The sequence below is a fragment of the Pinus tabuliformis genome, chromosome 5_1 (assembly GCF_031772625.1).
Source record: "Pinus tabuliformis cultivar Carrire ecotype Pingquan chromosome 5_1, CPIR1, whole genome shotgun sequence".
NCBI lineage: Eukaryota > Viridiplantae > Streptophyta > Pinopsida > Pinales > Pinaceae > Pinus > Pinus tabuliformis.
In genome coordinates this window covers 218,465,569-218,486,119 of record NC_142305.1, presented here as the reverse complement: position 1 = coordinate 218,486,119, position 20,551 = coordinate 218,465,569, and the positions used below count along the sequence as shown (strand labels likewise).

At 38.4% G+C, this 20,551-nt stretch overlaps 1 long non-coding RNA gene across 1 annotated transcript; it reads left to right on the top strand.

Annotated features, from left to right (window-relative positions):
* The first annotated feature begins 19,308 nt into the window (after positions 1 to 19,308).
* LOC149164185 (uncharacterized) lies at positions 19,309 to 20,186 on the top strand. Its single transcript, XR_016260203.1, has 3 exons — positions 19,309 to 19,411; positions 19,715 to 19,748; positions 19,854 to 20,186. It is a non-coding gene; the product is annotated as an uncharacterized LOC149164185 (long non-coding RNA).
* Positions 20,187 to 20,551: the final 365 nt, after the last annotated feature.

Genomic DNA, 20,551 nt, shown 5'->3' with positions numbered 1-20,551 from the left:
TGCAAGGCATTATGCCATCAATCTCTGTAAAGGGAAAAAAAGGGTTTTTGTTATTGTTATACATTTGAGACTTAGGCATTTGATATTATTTTTTTCCTATAGTAGTTCTATGGGAGGGTCTCATTATGATCCTTGTACATTCATTTATACAAATTTATGCCAAATTTTATTATGGCACTGAGGTAGTGTTACACAGTTTTTCTTTAAAACAAAATTTTAAATCTAGAAATGTTTCAAACTCCCCATCTTGAGTTTTATGTTCAGTCGGTTCATTTACATGATTGTGTGATGATTATCTTTGTATTTGTATGAAAAATTATGAAGTCTTCCACATTCACGATTTTGTTGTTATCTTCTTCCAATGTTTGTTAGGACTATAGCCGAACTTTCCATTTTCTTGCATTATTACTAGTTGTTGTGTAAAGTTTCTTGTCTCTACTGAGCTCACCATTTATTATCAGGTTGATTGCATATGTTAATTATTTAGAATAGCGCACGAACCACATGGGTCTGGTGTAGTGTTTTACTCGAGTAGGGTGGCTCTAGAACGTTCTAGACTATTGGTCTCTACCGGATGGCCCACAGACTCAACCAAGCCATATATACTTCCAGTTACAAATGGTTTATTTGGCTTCTGCACTTATTAAGCTATTCATACTGTGAAATTTACTATTTTTTTAGATGTTGAACATATACACAAAATATTGGCACTGTGGTGAGAGTTATTTTACTTGGTTATTACTATATGGTTAGGGTTTCAGTGAAAGAATGTATGTTTATTTCCATTACTTGCTTTATTGTTCTCTTCTAAGAGAGGTAATTTTATACATTTCTCCTAGTGGATGTGTTCGTAGTTATTATTAATTTGTTTACAATGCTAATAACAATTTTTGTTACTATTGTCAGTCTAGGGTCAGTTAAGACCTAATCCTTTCAAGACCTACCCCGGCCCACTCGACTTAGTTACTTATGCTAAATGGAATAATTGTTGTTTTATAGATGATTTTTTGGCTCGTTTAAGCAGAATTAACACGTTCCTTTATACTACTATTATTAATATAACTATTATCTCAATTACACTTCAAGATTCCCTTCCACCTGTCCAACCATTCATTAGGTATAAATTTAAGGTTCTCTACAAGAATACATATGCTTTCCTTGTACTCAGTTCTTTTGTAAAATATTACAGACATTTTTCCATGTACAGAAAATATAGTGCCCCTCTTATATAGGAACAAATGAATTTAATGAAATTTCACTGTACAACCAATATAATTATTTCCCTTTTTTATAACATCATAAATATCACAAATATTTTCAGGAACCTTTATTATTTCCTTATAGTATCAACAAGAAATAAGTGTTCAATAGAAGAAAATTTAGGGCTTTTCATTCCATTGATTGTCCATCCGGGCACTGCTAATTTCTCAAGAAATCTCTATTCCACACAATTACAAAGACCACACCAATTACATAAACTCAAAACATTTATAGATATTACATAATTTTTTGGAACAATGAATTCACTTATCTGTTGTTGGGTTGTGTTATATTCTTTCCACGTAGTTAACAGGGGGATTGAGGGGCACCCGTAACCCCACTTTATGCGTTGCCCCGAAAATTTTGGTTTTGGACCCTATGTTAGGTTGGGCTGACCCACCTCTGGTTTTGTGCATGATTTTCGCACATATTTTTTGGACGCGATGGTTTTTGGTCCATGGTATTGGACGCGATGATTTTCGGTCCATGGTATTGGATACTTTAGCATGTATAAATATGTATTATAACATTCAAAGGAACATAATGAAAAATCAAGCTGGTAGTCCCAGTTTTGGGATCCACGGGAAAAATCTCTATGTATATGTGTTTCATGTGTTCTGCTCTCGGATTATTTATTTTCTGTGTTTTAGAATTCATATGCAGGTAATTTTTGTACGGGGTTAAAACCTACATTTGGTATCGGAGCAGATTTGGCTTCAAGGGGACGCCTTTGTTGCTGAGGGGTTTCGCTCAGGCTTGTGGTAGACCCTGTTTAGTGGGAGATCTGCGAGATCGATTTTGGTGGTGAAAGAAGATGGCGAGCAGTGGAAAGATAGAGATCGAGAAATTTAATGGTCAGAGTTTTGAGTTGTGGAAACTCAAGATGGAGGATCTGTTGGTGGACAAAGATCAGTGGATCGCGATAGGTCTAGGTACTAAACCAATGGGAGTGTCCGATGAAGAATGGAAGAAGTTGGATCGGAAGGCAAAGAGCACAATACGATTGTGTGTCTCAGATTCAGTATTGCTGAATGTATCAGGGGAAGCTACAGCAAAGGCTTTATGGGACAAGTTAGGGACTTTGTACCAATCTAAGTCTGGTGAATAAACTGTTCCTGCAGAAAAAGTTGTATAACCTGAGGATGAAAGATGGAGACTCGGTTACAGAGCATCTGAACGCATTTAATACTGTGGTAAGTCAGTTAGCATCTATTAATATTAAAATTTCAGATGAAGATAAGTGCCTCAGTTTGTTGTGTTCTCTACCAGATTCGTGGGATAGTCTGGTTATTGCAATAGGTAGCAATGCAACTGCCTTGTAGTTTGATGAAATAGTCTCAGCCTTGCTGATGGAGGAGATGAGACGCAAAAATATGGAGAGCCAAAATGGTGATGCCTTGTCTATATGAGGACGGTCCCAAAACAGAAACAAAAATAAGTCATCAAGTGGGAGATCTAAATCTAGAGGGAGATCTAAATCTCCAGGAAAACCTGTAAAGGTGATGTGCTGGAAATGCGGAAAGGAAGGCCACTTCAAAAGGGACTGTAAATCTAAAGCTCCTGACAAAGGAAAGGGATCTGATGAGGCTCCTTCTGCAGAGGTGAAAACCACCTCAAATGAAGGTGGAGATGTGTATTTGGCTTCTTCAAGTACACATGTAGATCATGAGGCATGGTTGATTGACTCAAGTGCATCCTTTCACTTCACTCCCCATAGAGAGTGGTTCTATGAGTATGAGAAATATGATGGTGGTGATGTCTTCTTGGGGGATGACAGGAAGGCTAGAATCATTGGTCGTGGAAAAGTAAAGTTGAAGCTGCAAGGTGGAAGGGTTAGAACACTTCCGAGTGTTCTGCATATTCCTGCATTAGCCAAAAATCTGATTTCTGTTAGCAAGCTAGATGATGTAGGTGTAAAAACAGTGTTCGAGAAGGATACCTGCAAGATGGTTCGGGGATCACTGGTATTGATGTGAGGAGTTCATATTGGAACTTTGTACAAGTTGAAAGGTAGCATTGTTGTTGATGGGTGCAACAGTTCCGTGGTTCCTGAAAGTGGAGCAGAAAATCTAGTGGTCTCTAGAGAAAAGACCATGTTGTGGCATCAAAGGCTTGGACATATTGGAGAGAAGGGCCTTCGAATACTTCATGGTAAAGGTATGGTAGAAGGTATGAGTAATAGCTCTTTGGATTTTGATTTCTATGAAAATTGTGTATACGGGAAGCACAATCGGGTGAGTTTCCCCTCTGGTGGTAAGAGGGCGAAACATATATTAGAGTTTGTGCACAGTGATGTGTTTGGACCTGTGAAGGTTCCATCACTGGGTAAGTCTGTGTACTATGTATCATTTATAGATGACTTCGCAAGGAATACATAGATATATTTCCTTAAGAAGAAATATAAAGTCTTTGAGAGGTTTAAAGAATTTAAGACTCTAGTGGAAAACCAAATAGAGAAGAAGATAAAGGTGTTGAGGACAGATAATGGTGGAGAGTTTTGCAGTAAGGAATTTGAAGAATTCTGCAAGAAGTGTGGTATAGCACGGCAAAAGACTACTCCATATACACCTCAGCAAAATGGAGTTGCAGAAAGAATGAACAAACGTTGATGGAAAGGGCAAGAAGCATGCTCAGTGGTGGCGGGTTATGACAGGAATTCTGGGCAGAGGCGGTGGATACTGCATGTTACCTGGTCAATAGGTCACCTTCATCAGCGTTGGAGGATAAGACTCCATAAGAGGTATGGATTGGTAAGAAACCCTCTCTTTCACATCTGAGGGTATTTGGATGTGATGCATATGTACATGTTCAAAGGAGAAAAGAACAAAGTTGGATAGTAAATCTAAAAAGTGCATCTTTATTGGGTATAAGGATGGTTTAAATGGTTATAAGCTTTGGAACCCAGTAACAAGGAAGGTTATGTACAGCCGAGATGTGGTGTTCAGAGAGGTGAAAGATGTTATTAAACATGAAATCCAACCAAAGGAACCTGAGAAGATAGAGTTTGAGCTAAAGGAGGAAGAATCAGACTCTACAGTAGAGGAGGAATCAGAAGATGAAGAGCCTTAAACTCCGGCTGTGAGAAGATCAGATCGAGAAAGAAGGCAGCCAGAAAGGTATAGTCCATCTTCTTTCTGTTCAAATTTTTCTTTGTCTGTTACTGATGATGATCCTAGAACTGTGAAGGAAGCAGTGGATTCAGAGGATGGAAAACTCTGGAAAGAGGCCATGGTTGATGAAATGGCATCTTTGCACAAAAATGAGGCTTGGGATCTAGTGGAGTTGCCAGCTGGAAGGAAACCCATTGGTAGCAAATGGGTGTTCAAAAAGAAGACAAATGCAGAAGGAAAAGTGGAGAAATACAAAGCTCGGTTGGTAGCAAAAGGTTATTCCCAGGTGTTGGGAATTGATTTTGGTGACATTTTTTCTCCTGTTGCCAAGGTAACTTCTATTAGATTACTTTTATCTGTTGTTGTTGCTTTTGATTTTGAGGTAGAATAGATGGATGTGAAGACAACATTTCTTCATGGGGATCTGGAAGAGGAGATCTACATGAAGCAAGCTGAAGGCTTTGCGGTGAAGGGTAAGAAAGAATTGGTATGTAAGTTAAAGAAGTCTCTATATGGGTTCAAATAGTCACCAAGGATGTGGTATCATAAATTTGATACATTTATACGAGGACTTGGCTTCACCAGAAGCAAACCAGATCACTGTGTGTATTTTAAATTAATTGGTGACCGTGTTATTTATCTGGTCTTGTATGTGGATGATATGTTGTTGGTTGGAAATGACAAAGAAGTTATCGAGGATTTGAAGACCCAATTGTCCTCCAAATTCGACATGAAAGATCTTGGTGCTGCAAACTATATTTTGGGCATGGAAATTAAAAGAGATTGGGCAAAGAGGAAGCTCTGGTTAAACTAGAGGAAGTATATCAAGACAATATTGCAGAGGTTTAATATGCAGGATAGTAAACTGGTGAAGGTTCCTATTCCTGTAGGTGTGAGGTTATCTGCTGAACAGTGTCCCAAGACACAAGAAGAGGAAGAGGACATGTCTCGTGTTCCATATGCAAGTGCAGTTGGTAGCCTGATGTATGCAATGGTATGTACTAGACCAGACATTGCACATGCAGTGGGAGTATTGAGCAGGTTTATGTCAAAACCAGGGAAGAAGCAATGGACAACAGTGAAGCGGGTTTTCAGGTATTTGCGTGGCACTAGTGATTATGGTTTGTGCTACCAAGGAAGACCAGGATTGGATAGAGTGTTGGATATTCATGGCTTTGTTGATGCAGACTGGGCTGGAAATTTGGATCAGAGAAGATCTACAAGTGGGTATGTGTTTAACCTATTTGGAGGTGCAGTCAATTAGATGAGTAAGAAACAATCTGTAGTGGCATTGTCAACTACAGAGGCATAATACATGGCAGCCACTCATGCAAGTAAGGAAGCAGTTTGGTTTCAGGGATTGTGTTCAAGTATGGGGTTAGTACAGGAATCTATAAGGATAGATTGTGACAGCCAAAGTGCAATTTTCTTAGCAAAGAACCCCGCATATCATTCAAATACAAAGCACATTGATGTTCAGTATCACTTTGTGAGGGATATGATAGAAGACAAAAAGGTGTTGTTGGTAAAGGTGGACACTTTGAAGAATACTGCAGATGCATTAACAAAATCCGTGAGCTCTGAGAAGTTCTCTTGGTGTAGAGAGACAATGGGCATTTCAGGGCTAGAAAAATGACTAAGCTCTCTTGTGGCCCCCTGTGGAAAGAAAACAACAAGTGGGAGAATTTTGGGTTGTGTTATATTCTTTCCACGTAATTAACAGGCGGTTTGAGGGGCACCCGTAACCCCACTTTATGCGTTGCCCCGAAAATTTTGGTTTTGAACCCTATGTTAGGTTGGGCGGACCCACCTATGGTTTTGTGCATGATTTTCAGACATGTTTTTGGACGCGATGGTTTTCGGTCCATGGTATTGGATGCGATGGTTTTCGGTCCATGGTATTGGATGCGATGGTTTTCGGTCCATGGTATTGGATGCTTCGGCATGTATAAATATGTATTATAACATTGGAAGGAACATAACGAAAAATCAAGCTGGTAGTCCCGGTTTTGGGATCCAAGGGAAAAATCTCTGTGTATATGTGTTTTATGTGTTCTGCTCTCGCATTATTTGTTTTCTGTGTTTTAGAATTCATATGCAGGTAATTTCTGTACGGGGTTAAAACCTACATCTGTTTCAGTCTAGACAACCAGGAAATTTAACAAGGAGAAAGACCACTCCTCCCAACCAGTGAGATTGGTCTCCACAACTAATTTTCCCCCTGATCCTTTTCAATTCTAGAACAACAAATGTACAATGACCTATAAAGGTATTTTCTAAGGCATCAAGACCACCCAGTCCATCCTAGAACTCACAGACTCAATTTTGTTTTATGGTTTCCACTAGCTCTCATTCCAACTCAAAAATTCCCTAATTGGCAGTGTCCTGCCTCACCTTAACATCTTCTTATTCAAGGTTTCAATTTCTTCTCTCTTTCCTCCAATATGCCTCCATCTTTATCATCTTTCCTTCCTTGGCTTCTTTCCCACTAAGATGTTTTATCTCTAGGGAGAGGGAACATAACTGTCATCTAACTCTCCGGTAAATGAAAATTCTCATCTAGGGTCTTTTCTCATGAATTCCAAGACTCATCTTAACCTTTAATATAAACTAAAATAAAACTTTAAACACTAAATTTCCCACTAGGATTTTTCTACATAGCTCATAAGTTACCAAGCCTTATGTAGTAAAATTAAATAAACAAATATTTATAGCAACAGTGGTGTTACATCTCCCCCCTTGTGTGAAACACCATCCCTGGTGTTCATTCTTTCCCTTGGAATAGGTCAGGATATGCTTCTCGCACAAAGCTTTCATCCTCCCAGGTGGCCTCTTCCAGGCTAAAGTTATTCCATTGTAGTTTAACCTAGGTGAAAACTCACCTCCATAACATTATTTCTATTTGATCGAGAATATGCAGAGGCTCTATCAAGAACTCTTCATCTGGTTTGACTTGTTCCAAAATCATAAAACTCTCATTAGTTCATATTAATCATCAAACAAAAGGCATGTATATATCAAATTTTAATATTAAATTTCTACCTGCACACCATGCCAGTTAATGATATGCCTAGGATCATATACATACTTTTTTTAAAATGAAACATGAAACACATTATGAACTCATATATGACTAGGTAGTGCCAATTGGTAGGCTACAGGTCCAATTCTTTCAAATATTTGAAAAGGGACACAAAATCAGGGAGCTAGTTTTGCACAGCCACCCCATCTCAAGGTGTTTTTCTTGGGTTTATCTCACACATAAACATGATCCCCAACCCGGAATTCTATGTAATTCATCTTCTTATCTGCATAAACCTTTTGTCTATCTTGAAAAAATTTTAAGTTCTATCAAACCTTTCTTACAATCTACTCCATTTCTATTAACATATCAAGGCCTAGTATTAACTTATCTTCAGGGTTGCTCTAATTAGTAGGTGTCACGCATATCCTTCCATAAAATCCTTCAAAAGGGCTCATCTTTAATGATTCATGATAGATGTTGTTATAAGTGAATTCAACTAGGTGAATATATTCTTCCCACTTGGTTGGTTGTTTCATAACATACATTCTTAACATGTCCTCAAGCACATGGTTCACTTGCTTGATATACCCATATGTCTATGGATGGTATGCAGTACTAAATTGGACTTGGGTGCCTAATCCAATAAAAAGAGTCGTCCAAAATGTAGAAGTGAACTTTACATCTCTATTAGAAATGACCACCTTACGTATGCCATGCAACCGAAATATTTCTTTCATAAAATATCAACAATTTGAACAGCCTTGTACATGGATTGTACAAGCATGAAATGTGTTGTTTTATTCAATTTACCAACCATAATTGAATCATTTTGTTTCTTTTATCTAGGTAGACCTATTATAAAATATAATTTAATAGTTTCCCATTTCCACTCAGTAATGGGTAACGAATGGAGCAGACCAACTGGCTTTTGGTGTTTAGCTTTAACTTGCTGACACTCCAAACACTTGGCTAAATATTTTGCAATATTCTTCCTCGTACTAGGCCAAAATTAGTATTTATTTATTGCAAAACATACTTTCTGATATCTGGGATGGGCAACATAGGGACTTTTGTGAAACTCGTCCAAAATTAATTATCTAACAACCACCTAATTAGGAAAATATATTCTTCCCCTAAAAGTCAATAATTTATCTTTATTAATACCATATTCAAACTATTTTTCAAAGTTGCTTGTTTGTTTAGCTTGTTGCCACATAAATTCATATTCTGGGTCTTTTATAACAACCTCTTTAATCTAATCCAAAAAGTTAAAGTCTATTTGACTATAGGAAATTTTCATATACACATGTAATTTCCAACTTAACGCATCAACCACCCGATACTTCTTCCTTTTTATATGTTTAATATCAAATTCAAATTCACTAAGAAAATCAATCCATCTTGCTTGAAGGGCATTAAGGTTAGGTTGTTTGAAAAATCTAGTTAAATTGATATGGTCACTCATTAACACAAACCTTTTGCCCAACATGTAATGTCTACATACCTTCAGTGCATGTATTACATCAATAAATTCTAAATCATAAGCAGTGTGTCTTTGCTTATGCTCCTTTATTTTCCAAGGCTCATATGTTATTACTCTACCCTCCTGCATTAGTACTACCCCTATTCCTTCTTGACATACATCTTTGCAAACTACAAATTCCTTTTTTGGGTTTACAATTCTTAGTAATGGGGTAGTAGTCAATAAATGTTTCAGTGGTTCAAAATTGTTTTGGCATTTTGTGCCCACTTGAAGGCCATTCCTTTCTTATGCAAAGAAGTTATAGGATAAGAAATTCTAGAAAAACCCTCTATAAAATGACGGTAGTACACTAATAGGCCCATGAAACATCGAATGTCTGTAATGTTTTTGGGGATAGGCCATTCCATAATGGTTTTAATTTTCTCGGGGTCTACAACTATCCCTTCAGATGTGATTATATGTCCCAATTATTGTATTTTATCTTTATAAGAATCACTTTGACTATACTTAGTGTATAACTGATGTTCTTGTAAAGTTTGCAGCATTATTCGTAGATGTTCCTTATGTTCCTTTAGGCTCTTCAAATAAATGATAATATCATCTATAAAAATCAAGACAAATTTTTCTAAGTATGGGTGGAAAGTACCATTCATCAAACTCATAAATGTTGTTGGGGCAATGGTAATCCCAAATGGTAGGACCACAAACTCATAGTGAACATAACGAGGTCCAAATGTTGTTTTACAAATGTCCTCCTCTTTTATTCTTATCTGGTGATAACCTGACTGTAAATCAATCTTAGAAAATATTGTAGCACCTTTAAATTAATCAAATAAGTCATCAATTATGGGTAACCGATATTTGTTTTTAATATTCAACTTATGTAACTGTCGGTACTAAATACACAATCTCAAAGTTCTATCTTTCTTCTTAACAAACATCATAGGGGCTTCCCATGGAGACACACTTGGGCGGATACCTTTGTCAAGCAATTCCTATAGATGCATCTTTAATTATGTTAGCTCAAGTACGCTCATGAGGTAGGGAGCCTTAGATACTGAGTAGTCTTGGGATGAATTCTATGGTGAAATCAATGTCTTGTATAGGAGGAAGCCCCAAAATTTCTTTTGGAAATACATCATCAAAGTCTTGAATGAATGGTATATTTTATAAAGTGGTTATGTTTTCCTTAGAGTTAGTGTATCCTACTTTGATAATATAGATCTAATAGCCTTTCCTGATGCACTTGCCTAATTGTGAAGTTGTAATAGGGTGCAATTTAATAGGCCTCTTCACTCCTTGAATTTCTTTCGTAACACCCTCTTTAGTGAGGAAACTAATAGTTTTCTCCTTACAGTTCACCAAGGACCAGTGTTCCTCTAACTTTTCCATTCCAATTAAAATGTCATAGGATCGTAAAGGAAACATATTTAAATTTACTTTAATTCGTTTCCCTTCTATTTCAACAGGACAACCCTCTATTTTATTAATCACTATTCTCTTTGTTCCAGTGGTCAATTGTACCAACCAAGGGTTTTTAAACTTATGGGTATATAAATTACATATTCCTACTATCTTAGGATTGATATAGCTTAAGATTTCACATGGATCTATCAAAATAGATACAACATGGTTAAATAGCTTACCTTCAAACTCTATCATGGTAGGTTGATATTCCACTTGATGGTCCTCCAAAGCAGCATTGATTTTTGGTATGTTTCTTGCCACCTCACCAGCTGTAGAAGCTTCATGAATATTAGCAGTCTATTTTGTTCTCGTACAATGGGGACAATATTTATAATAGTGAGGTTCCCCACACCCCCAATGCTGTAATGGGGGCCTCTGAGTTTGACTAAATTCTAGCTTGTTGGATGGATCTACTGGTTTAGATTCACTCTAAGGTTGGGACTTTTGTTGTTTTTTATGATTGCCAATTCTCATGTTCTTGTTACTCTAGAAATTATTTTGTCCCTTCTTACTGGACCAACTCTTACCACCATCTCCTTTCTACATCATTTGTTGATAACAGATTCAAAATTTTCATATTGTCTCATCCATTGTTTTGGGGTCATCAAATTCCAACCTCTCCTTCATTAATGTAGGTAGACTACTAATGAAACACTAAAATTTAGTTTTTTCTTCACATATATAGGGGATGTATCTTAATAAGGATATAAACTTGGTCACAGATTCATTCATAGTAAGCTGCCCCAATTTCAAGTCATGGAACTATTTTTCCTTTTCATCATAAAATTTTTCTGTTAAATATTTATCCTTAAAATGTTTTTGAAAATTGTCCCAAGTTATGAGGCCCATCTCAATATGGATGCTATTGATATGAGATTGGAAAAACTTTGGGGGGGGGGGGGGGGGGGGGGGGGGGGGTGTGTGTTTTTGAACAGTGTAAGCAAACGCCTAGGGTTTCTGCGAGTTGCAGACGGCGCTCCTCATGGAGGGTCGCAGAGGAGGGAGAGCATCTCCCTCCTTCAAGGAGGCCGTGGCTAGTAGAGGTAAGAAACCTCTAGAAAATACTAAAGGGGCTTCGGAGGAAGGGAAAAGAACTATGGAAGAGGAGACAGCAGGAGGCAATACCAAGGAAATCAATGGCACAAAGGAAAAGGAGGGAGAAGACAAAAAATAGGGCACTAAAGACAAGAAACAAAAGGGACCCTGCAAACCCAAAGCTGAGATCACTCCAAGAGTTGTTTTAAATGACCCTGCCCTACAGGCACATAGGGATCACATGCGGACATATGCTATTATATGTAAGTTCATGGGACTATGGCCCACTGAAAAAGCATTACATACATCGATCAAATATCACTAGAAACCTAAAGGGAGCATAGACCTTCATCTTGGGTCAAAGGGTTTCTTTACGGTGGTGTTCACAAATATTGAAGATAAGGACAAAGTTTTTGAAGGAGGACCCTACTTCTATGCAGCAGCTGGACTCTACATGAGGCCATGGATGATGAATTTTGTCCCGGAACGAGAGACTTTTACCTTGGTACCGGTTTGGGTAAGACTTTATTCTTTACCTCTTGATTATTGGCAAAACAAATCATTAATAGCCATTGGAAATAAATTAGGTCGTTTCGTCAAAGCTTCTGAAGCCACAAGAAGAGGGAAATACACTTCATTTGCTAGGATATGTGTGGAAATGGGTCTATCAGGAGCTTTACCAGATGAAGTGATCATGGAAGTCTTTGATGAAGAATGGGTGCAAACAGTAGACTACGAGCATATTCCATTCAGATGCCGTAGATGTCATGAACATGGGCATCTATTTAGAGACTGTCCACTCGGGAAAGTCGTAAATAACAGCAAGGCAAGTGCAGCGAAGGAAACGGATAGCTTTCAGAAAGTGGTCAATAGAGGAAAAGGAAGCAAGAAAGGACCAAAGCAACAACAAGATGAAAGGCTGAAGGGCAGTCAAAACAAGTTCCAAGTTCTCGAGGAAGATGAAGAAATCACAAAGGAAGATCAAGCTATAGAAGGAAAACCTGGGGAAAAGAGAATAGAAGAAGAATGTGACCAAACCAGGAAACTGATTATCAGAAAGAAACCATGATGAGCGAAACAGAACTCGAGATGGATCAGGATATGACCCAGAGTGAAATGGACCTGGAGGACCATGAGCTACAGGAGATACTTGATAAAGAAAACCTAGATCTGGAAGGGTTCTTGATTCAGGGAACCACGGGAGGAGTGGATTCGGTACCCCAAGAAGAACTTAATAGAATACAACAGTTGTTTTTATGGAAAACACAATCTAATGCGTTGGGAAAAGGAAAAAATATAGATAAGCAGGAAAACAGAGGAGTGAAGGCGATGAAAACTACTCCGGGACTAGCAACAAGAAACCCAGGTAAGAAAAGAGGCAGGAAAAAGCAGAATGAACTCTTGATGGAGTGTGGCAAGCTAATGATAGATTCAGGTAAGATGAAAGATCTTACCAGCTACTCCTTCACAAATCTTTAATTATGAAGTTTACATCTTGGAATATAAGAGGTCTAGGGAGTAAAAGAAAGCAGAGAATACTCAGTAATAGAATGAAACAAGATATGTCGGATATTATCTTTATCCAAGAAACAAAATGTTCCATTCAAAAAATTAGACAAATCCACAGTAAATGGCTCAGTAGATTTGAGTTTCTAGAAGTTAAAGCAGAGGACATCGCGGGAGGAATCCTCACTCTTTGGAACCCTCAAAAAATAAGTATAATAGATGTTGAGGCTACCAGGAATTATCTATCAGTCGGCATCCAATCGGAAGGAGACAGGCACCCCTATCTAGTCACAAATGTTTATGGTCCTCAAAGAATAGATGACAAACTCAAGTTCCTAGACTCACTGGTAGATCTTAGGGACAAACATGTAGGAATACCTTGGATCATGGGATGGGATTTCAATATGATCAAATCTCTTTCTGAGAAAAAAGGAGGAATGAGAATCCTAAGTAAAGACTCTTTGGAATTTCAAACCTTTATAGACAAGATGAACCTAGTAAATACTGAAACGAGTACTGGCCTCTTTACTTGGAATAATAAAAGAGGTGGAGAATCTCAAGTAGCCTCTAAGTTAGACAGATTCATGATCTCAGAGGATCTGATGCTAACAAATAAGGAAGTAATAGTGGAAGTTCTCCCCTTTGGAGGCTCAGATCACTGGCCGGTTCAACTGGAGATCAAAGGTATGGGCATTCTCAGAAACAGACCTTTCAGATTTGAAAATATCTGGCTCTCCCACCCATATTTCTTCAACAATATTAAAAATTGGTGGATAGAGGATTTACATATTCAAGGAACAAGAATGTTTCTTCTTCATAAAAGATTAAAGCATATCAAACTTAGAGTAAAGGATTGGAATATAAATGAATTCGGCAATATTTTTGTGGAGAAAAAATCAGTTGAAAACAAAATGAAGGAACTAAACCAAGCTCTAATCAAGGAAGGATTTGATAAAGACAAAAGCAATCAAGTGGATAAATATCAGCAAGAATGGGATAATCTATGCAAACAGGAGGAAGTTTTCTGGAGACAAAAATCTAGAGTCCAATGGCTAAGGGAAGGGGAGCGTAACACAAAAAAATTTCATAGGTCCACCATGGCAAATAGAATGCATAACAGAGTACCTTCAATCAAGAACAAAGAAGGGAATCTTCTCACCTCCCATGAGAATATTGAATCTGTGTTAGTTCAGCACTTTCGAAACATTACTCAGGAAAATAATTCGGACAGAGAACAGTCCATATCTGAGGTAACTAGAAACATACCAAAGATGGTGCCCAGAGAGGATAATTTCAATCTAAGTAGGCCAATTTCTGAAAAGGAGGTAGATGATGTCCTCAAAGAAATGCAGAATGGAAAAGCACCAGGCCCAGATGGTTTTAATGTGGATTTTTTCAAGGCATGCTGGAATATTGTTAAACAGGATATTTTGAATGTGGTGGAGGATTCCAAGGTGAACAGAACCATTTTGAAAGTGTTGAATACCTCCTTTATCTCCCTTATCCCTAAGCAGGAAGATGCTCAAACTCCGGATAAGTTTAGACCCATAGCTCTTTGCAATGTGGTTTACAAAATAATATCCAAAGTAGTGGCAAATAGACTTAAGCCTTTGCTTCCTACCCTAGTTTCAGGGGAACAATCAGGCTATGTGGAAGGCAGACAAATTTTAGATAACATCATTCAAGCTCATGAGGTAGTTCACTCGTTAAAAAGAAAAAAGCAGGCCGGAATGATCATGCAATTAGATATAGCCAAAGCTTATGACAAAGTAAACTGGACCTATATGAAAAGGGTACTTATTGCTTTTGGTTTTGATCATAATTGGGTCAGGTGGGTAATGGCCTTAGTTACCTCCTCCAGCTTCTCTATTTTGGTGAATGGCTCTCCCTCTGAGATGTTCAGTCCTTCCAGAGGCCTCAGACAGGGAGACCCACTCTCTCCATTTCTTTTCATTCTGATGATGGAAGGACTTGGTAGGTCCATCAAGCATGCTAAAGTTACAGGCAAGATTAAAGGCCTTCTACTTTCTGAGAATGGTCAGGCTCTAACCCATCAACAATTTGTAGATGATACAATGCTACAAGGAATCCCCACGGTCAAAGAAGCTACAACTTATAAACAAATTCTGAACATTTTTGCCATGGCCACAGGTATGGAAGTTAACCTCTCTAAATCAAAAATATTTTTCTTTAATACCAATATGGCAATCCAAAGGAATATTTCCAGAATTCTTGGTTTTCAAAGGGATGTCCTTCCCTCAAAATATTTGGGAATCCCTCTAACGGATAAACCAATGCTCAAAAGCATTTGGGAACCCTTGATGAATAAGTTGTAGGATAAAGTCAGTAAATGGACCTTTAGATCTTTAAATCTTGCAAGCAGGTTGGTTCTCACTAAAGCTTTTCTGCAATCCATCACTATTTTTATGTTATCTGCCCTCCCAGCTCCGAAAGGAGTCCTTCAACAACTCAGAAATATCCAAAGAAACTTCCTTTGGGGTAAGGAGGAGAGGAAGAAGAAATGGACCTTAGTGTCTTGGGAGAAAATTTGCAGACCCAAAAACCACGGAGGGCTTGGCTTGGACGATCAGGAAATACTCAACAAGGTTTTAGGGGCCAAACTATGGTGGCACTGGGTTCAGAATCCAAAGACTCAATGGGCAAATATCTGGAAAGAAAAATATGCAATATCCTGGCAAACTAGTGATCTCATAAGAATGTCAGGAAACATTAAGGGCTCATACATCTGGAACAAAGCCTGGGAAAATAGAAGATTAGTTCAAGACAATAGTTTCTGGGAAATCAGAGAAGGGAATCAAGCTCTCTTTTGGGAAGATAAGTGGCAACAGGAACCAATATTGTTAAAAGAGAACTTCCTTGACCTTAAACATGAGACAGATTCACAAGGCTTAATTAAAGTAAAGGACTTCTGGGATAATACTCAGCCGATGGAGAAATGGAGAATCTGGAAGAATATTGATTGCAAAAATAATATCCACTTGAAAACTAAAGCAGAGGAGCTAAGGAAAATGGTGGAACAAAGGATGATCTTAGTTTCTGAGGGGCAAGACCAACTAAGATGGGGCAATAATAAAGAGGGCACCTTTAATCTCAAAGAAGCCAAAGGCATTCTCCTTGAGCTGACTCCTTAGGTTCTGGACAAAATCTGGCAGAAACTTTGGAGGCACCAGGGGTGGATGAAAATCAAACTCTTCATGTGGTTGGTTTTCCATAGGAAAATCCTAACTTGGGACAATATTAGGAAGAGAGGTGTTCTGGGGCCTTCTAGGTGCCTTCTCTGTGGAGAGCAAGAAGAAACAATGGAACATCTTCTCAACAACTGCTATTTCACCTCCTAGTTATGGAACATATTTGCCAAAATCTTTCAACAATCTTACAGGAATAGAGGAAGCATCTTCAATACCCTCATTAATTGGAGGGGAAATTTCTCGGATCATGAAATTCTCAACTCAGCATGGTCCCTTACACCAAGCTTCATTATATGGAATGTGTGGAAGGAGAGGAACAAAATAATTTTCAAGGAGGAAAAAAATCCCCCACGCCTCCTGTTTGAGACTATTTTGAAACAACTTAAGGAGACAGTGGGCTCCACAATTTGCAACCACCATAATAATCCTCCCTCAGATCTGGAAAGGAAAATTCTCAGACAGCTAGGACTACAGGAACTAACTCCTCGGGGTCTTAATAGAAAGGCTACAGTAAGGGATAGGGAGCAGGATTGCTAGCATCCTCCCCCAGAAGGATATCTAAAATTCAACATTGATGGAGCGTCTAAAGGAAACCCAGGAACGGCTGGGTATGGGGGAGTACTCAGGGATGCTAAAGGAAGTATTATATCCATTTTCCATTCTGACCACCTAGGCACAGCCACTAATAACATGGTTGAACTAATGGCTTTGGAGAAATGCTTGGATCTTCTAAGTCAAGATAATTGTTGCAATGTGATAGTAGAAGCCGATTCAAAGCTAGTTATTAACTCAGTGAAAAGAATTAATAATGGAACAGCGCTGGAGAAAGTCTCCAAACACTGGAAATTAATCAGGGTTTTCCAGAGAATTCAAGATCACCTACAAAACTTGTGCACTGTCAGCTTCCAGCATGTTCGCAGAAAGGCCAACAAGCTGGCAAATCTGCTAGCCAATCAAGGGGTCAGCAGTACAGAAGTCAAGGTTTCAATGGGATGGCAGGAGTTGAGACAAAGCAGATTAACTCTTTGTAGTGAACAAGAGGAGGAAGATATGAGAGTGTTCAGAAACAGAGCCATGGAGGCAAGCTCTTAATTTCTTGGCCTTCGCATGTGTTATCAACTTCAAGCCAATAGGTCCTTGAGCAGGGGATGAACACGGAGGAGTGATAGATACCTACGTAGCAATGAGATAGTCAGCATTGTTCTTCAAGGAATGCATGTTCAAGATAGAAAGATGAGAAAAATAGGAAGGGATCCCTATTTCATTGGCAGCCGGAATCTTCACTTTTTTGGGTCTCGGAGAGAAAAATCGCTTCCTTGGTGGTTTTCAGATGTTCGCACCGCTTTAACAGGGAAAGTGGTTTTAGCGATTTTGCAGCGATCCCATACATCTTCCCACACGTGGCAGGGGGGAGGATTTGAAAAACCACCCTTCATCGTACATTAATGTCTGGTTAACTTGGGCGATGCGTTACTATGGTCAATCATTGGATCCCGCTGTTGGGATCAATGGTTATGATTGGTCGTGCAGATTGGAGGAGCAACACGATAAACCTTGGTCGGCTTTGTTGTGCGATATCTTCCAGAACTGTTGGTTTAGGCGTCAGAATATAAGGCTAAGATCAAAGAATCTCTTTCGGGGTCTGTCGGGCAGAAGATCTCACGGGCTTCTTAGGGCGGGTTATATTGGCAAAGCGCCTGATTTTTGGGTCAAGATATACGATTATCTTTCGAGCATGTTGTGCAAGGAGGACAACTACAGAGATTTCGGGCAGACCATATGTGCGATGTTTATTCCACATCGCGGACCCGAAATCAGTTCAGTTGGGTGTCTATTCTTTTATCGGGTCTGTTTTCGGAATCAAAGAATATACCCTTCTTTGACCCGATATGATTCTCAACAGTTTTTTCCTTTCAAACAGTTCGGGGGGTTGTGGCGTTGGTGTGGTTTTTCTAGTAGTTAATGGGCTCTTGGCTTGACTCCCAAGACCTGAGTGGATTGTTAATGTTTAAACCTCAGGCCTCATTGGGTAGTTGTTTTATATGTAATTTGTGTCTTTGTTTATAATGAAAAAAAGGTACGACTCTTGCTTAAGCAAAAAAAATAAAATTGTCCCAAGTTACCTCCTATCCATCAATCCCTCAAACAATATTAATTTCTTCCCACCATAAGGCGACTTTCCCCTGAAGCTGATAGATTGCTAATATAGCATTTAAATTATCATCATACGCGTAAATTTAAAAGTATTTATTCATGTTAATTAACCAAGCTTCAACAACTTCCTCTGCCTCTCCATCAAATGTCAGGGTTTTAATCTTCTTGAATTCCCCTTGCAGTTCATCTTTTTGTCTCTTGGCCCCATTTTTACAAGAAACATTATCATATTCTTCTTTGTTATCGTCTCAGCCTCCCTCAGATTCTTAATTGTCTTCCCTTTGTCTATGTGTTTCAACCCTATTTCCATTATGAGGGCCTGGAATAGGATTTCTTTGATTTTGTCTATATAAAAGACTCTTCATGATCCTCCCCTATTCTCGCATAAATCTTTCGTTATCCGCCCTCAAATTTGTCATTTCAGGCCTTAACTATTGAACCGTTTCTAGCATCATAATGTTTGAATTGCAGGATTCCTCTCCCAACTGAACCCACATTTCTGGATTGGCTTCTGCAAATGGTACAAGTCCAATTCCTACAATTGGTCTTATTGGTGGTGTATTTCTAGCTCCACTCCTCATCTTGCTTCCTCTTTGTGCATCATTAATGCATTTTGTTATTTCCATAATTTCCCAAACAAATAGATAAATAAATAAATCCATTAATTCACTACGTTTTACCGGTGAACATATTTAGAGAGTTGCATATTATGTGGCACCCCTTGGTTTAACATTGGATCATAACTTAGTAGTGACGTATGTTAACATTATGTTAATGTTGTTGGAGTCATATTGCAATTCATGTACTACATAAAGGGTCTAGACCTTAGTATAATCCAATACTTCCATGGGTGGGGTGTATGTTATATCATGCCATAGTTCGTTTGTTCCCTCCATGTACTATTCTCCCAAAGCTTCTTGATACTACATATGTCATGCATGAGAGGTTCCAGCAGGTGATGTGACCTTGCTACATGGCTTACTTTTCACTGTGGATCTGTAGGGTCTTGATCCAAGGGTTCTAGTTGATTGTGGAGAGGTTAGGCTAACTAATCCCTACACCCCTGCCGTGTCATTGGCCTATTTGCATCTTCAGTGTGCCAAAGAATGGGCTCTGCAATCACTGCAAACCCTAGCCAAACTGGTTATTCTATCCAACTTCGGTAAGTGCATTTCTATCGTAATTGTTGTTGGTGTCAATTTGCTTTTAGCCTCGTTGGAATTTGTTAAAATCTTTTTTTATTTTAGTGTGTTCTTCCCACAAGAATGGTAATCCAAGGCATAATCACCTCAAAATTGGTTTTTTCGCAAAGGGGAGGACCTCTTGCCACCGATTGTCGAATTCTTCATTTCACCAACAACAAAAAAGATAATTTCGGGCCAGATTCTTTCGTTTCCTTGAGGGTTTTCCTTCTATTTTACGCAATTGGCTTATTGCTAATTTTCTATTGTCTAAATTTTTCTAGGATGGAGTCAGTCAACAGTTCAAGGAAATCCCTGGTATTCCTTACCTCGTAATTCTTACTTTTTGTTTACAATTTTTTTCTGAGTATAACTCCCTTGTATTAATAATTAAAATTTTGGGTCTCTTTTTGTTGGCTTCAGGTGAGTGGTTTGGCAATGATTCTTTTGAGACATGAAGTTAGGTTTTCTCTTGGTATTTTTCCCATTTTCAACAATTTGTTATTCCTTCCTTCCTTTCTTTTACAGGTTTCCTAGTCGACTCCTCCCATGCCCGACTGTGGAGTTTAGTTTGGCTTGCATAGCATTATGCCATTGGCCACTGTAAAGGGAAAAAAATGGTTTTTGTTATTTCTGGACATTTGAGACTTGGGCGTTTGATATAATTTTTATTCTATAGTAGTTCTATGGGAGGGTCTCATTACAAGCCCTGTACATTCATTTATACAATTTTATGCGAAATTTTATTATGGAACTAAGGCATTGTTACACAGTTTTTCTTTGAAACAAAAGTTTATATATAGAAATGTTTCGAACTCCCCATCTCAGGTTTTATGTCCAATCAGTTCATTTACATGATTATGTGATGATTATCTATGTATGTGTATGAATTTATGAAGTCTTACACATTCACGGTTATGTTGTTATCTTCTTCCAATGTTTGTTGGGACTACAACCGAGCTTTCCATTTTCTTGCATTATTACTGATTGTTGTGTAAAATTTATTATTTATACTAGGCTCGCCATTTACTGGTTGGTTGATTGCATCTGTTAATTCTTCAAAACAACGCACGTCCCACACGGGTCCGTTGTAGTGTTTTACTCTAGTAGTTGGCTCCAAA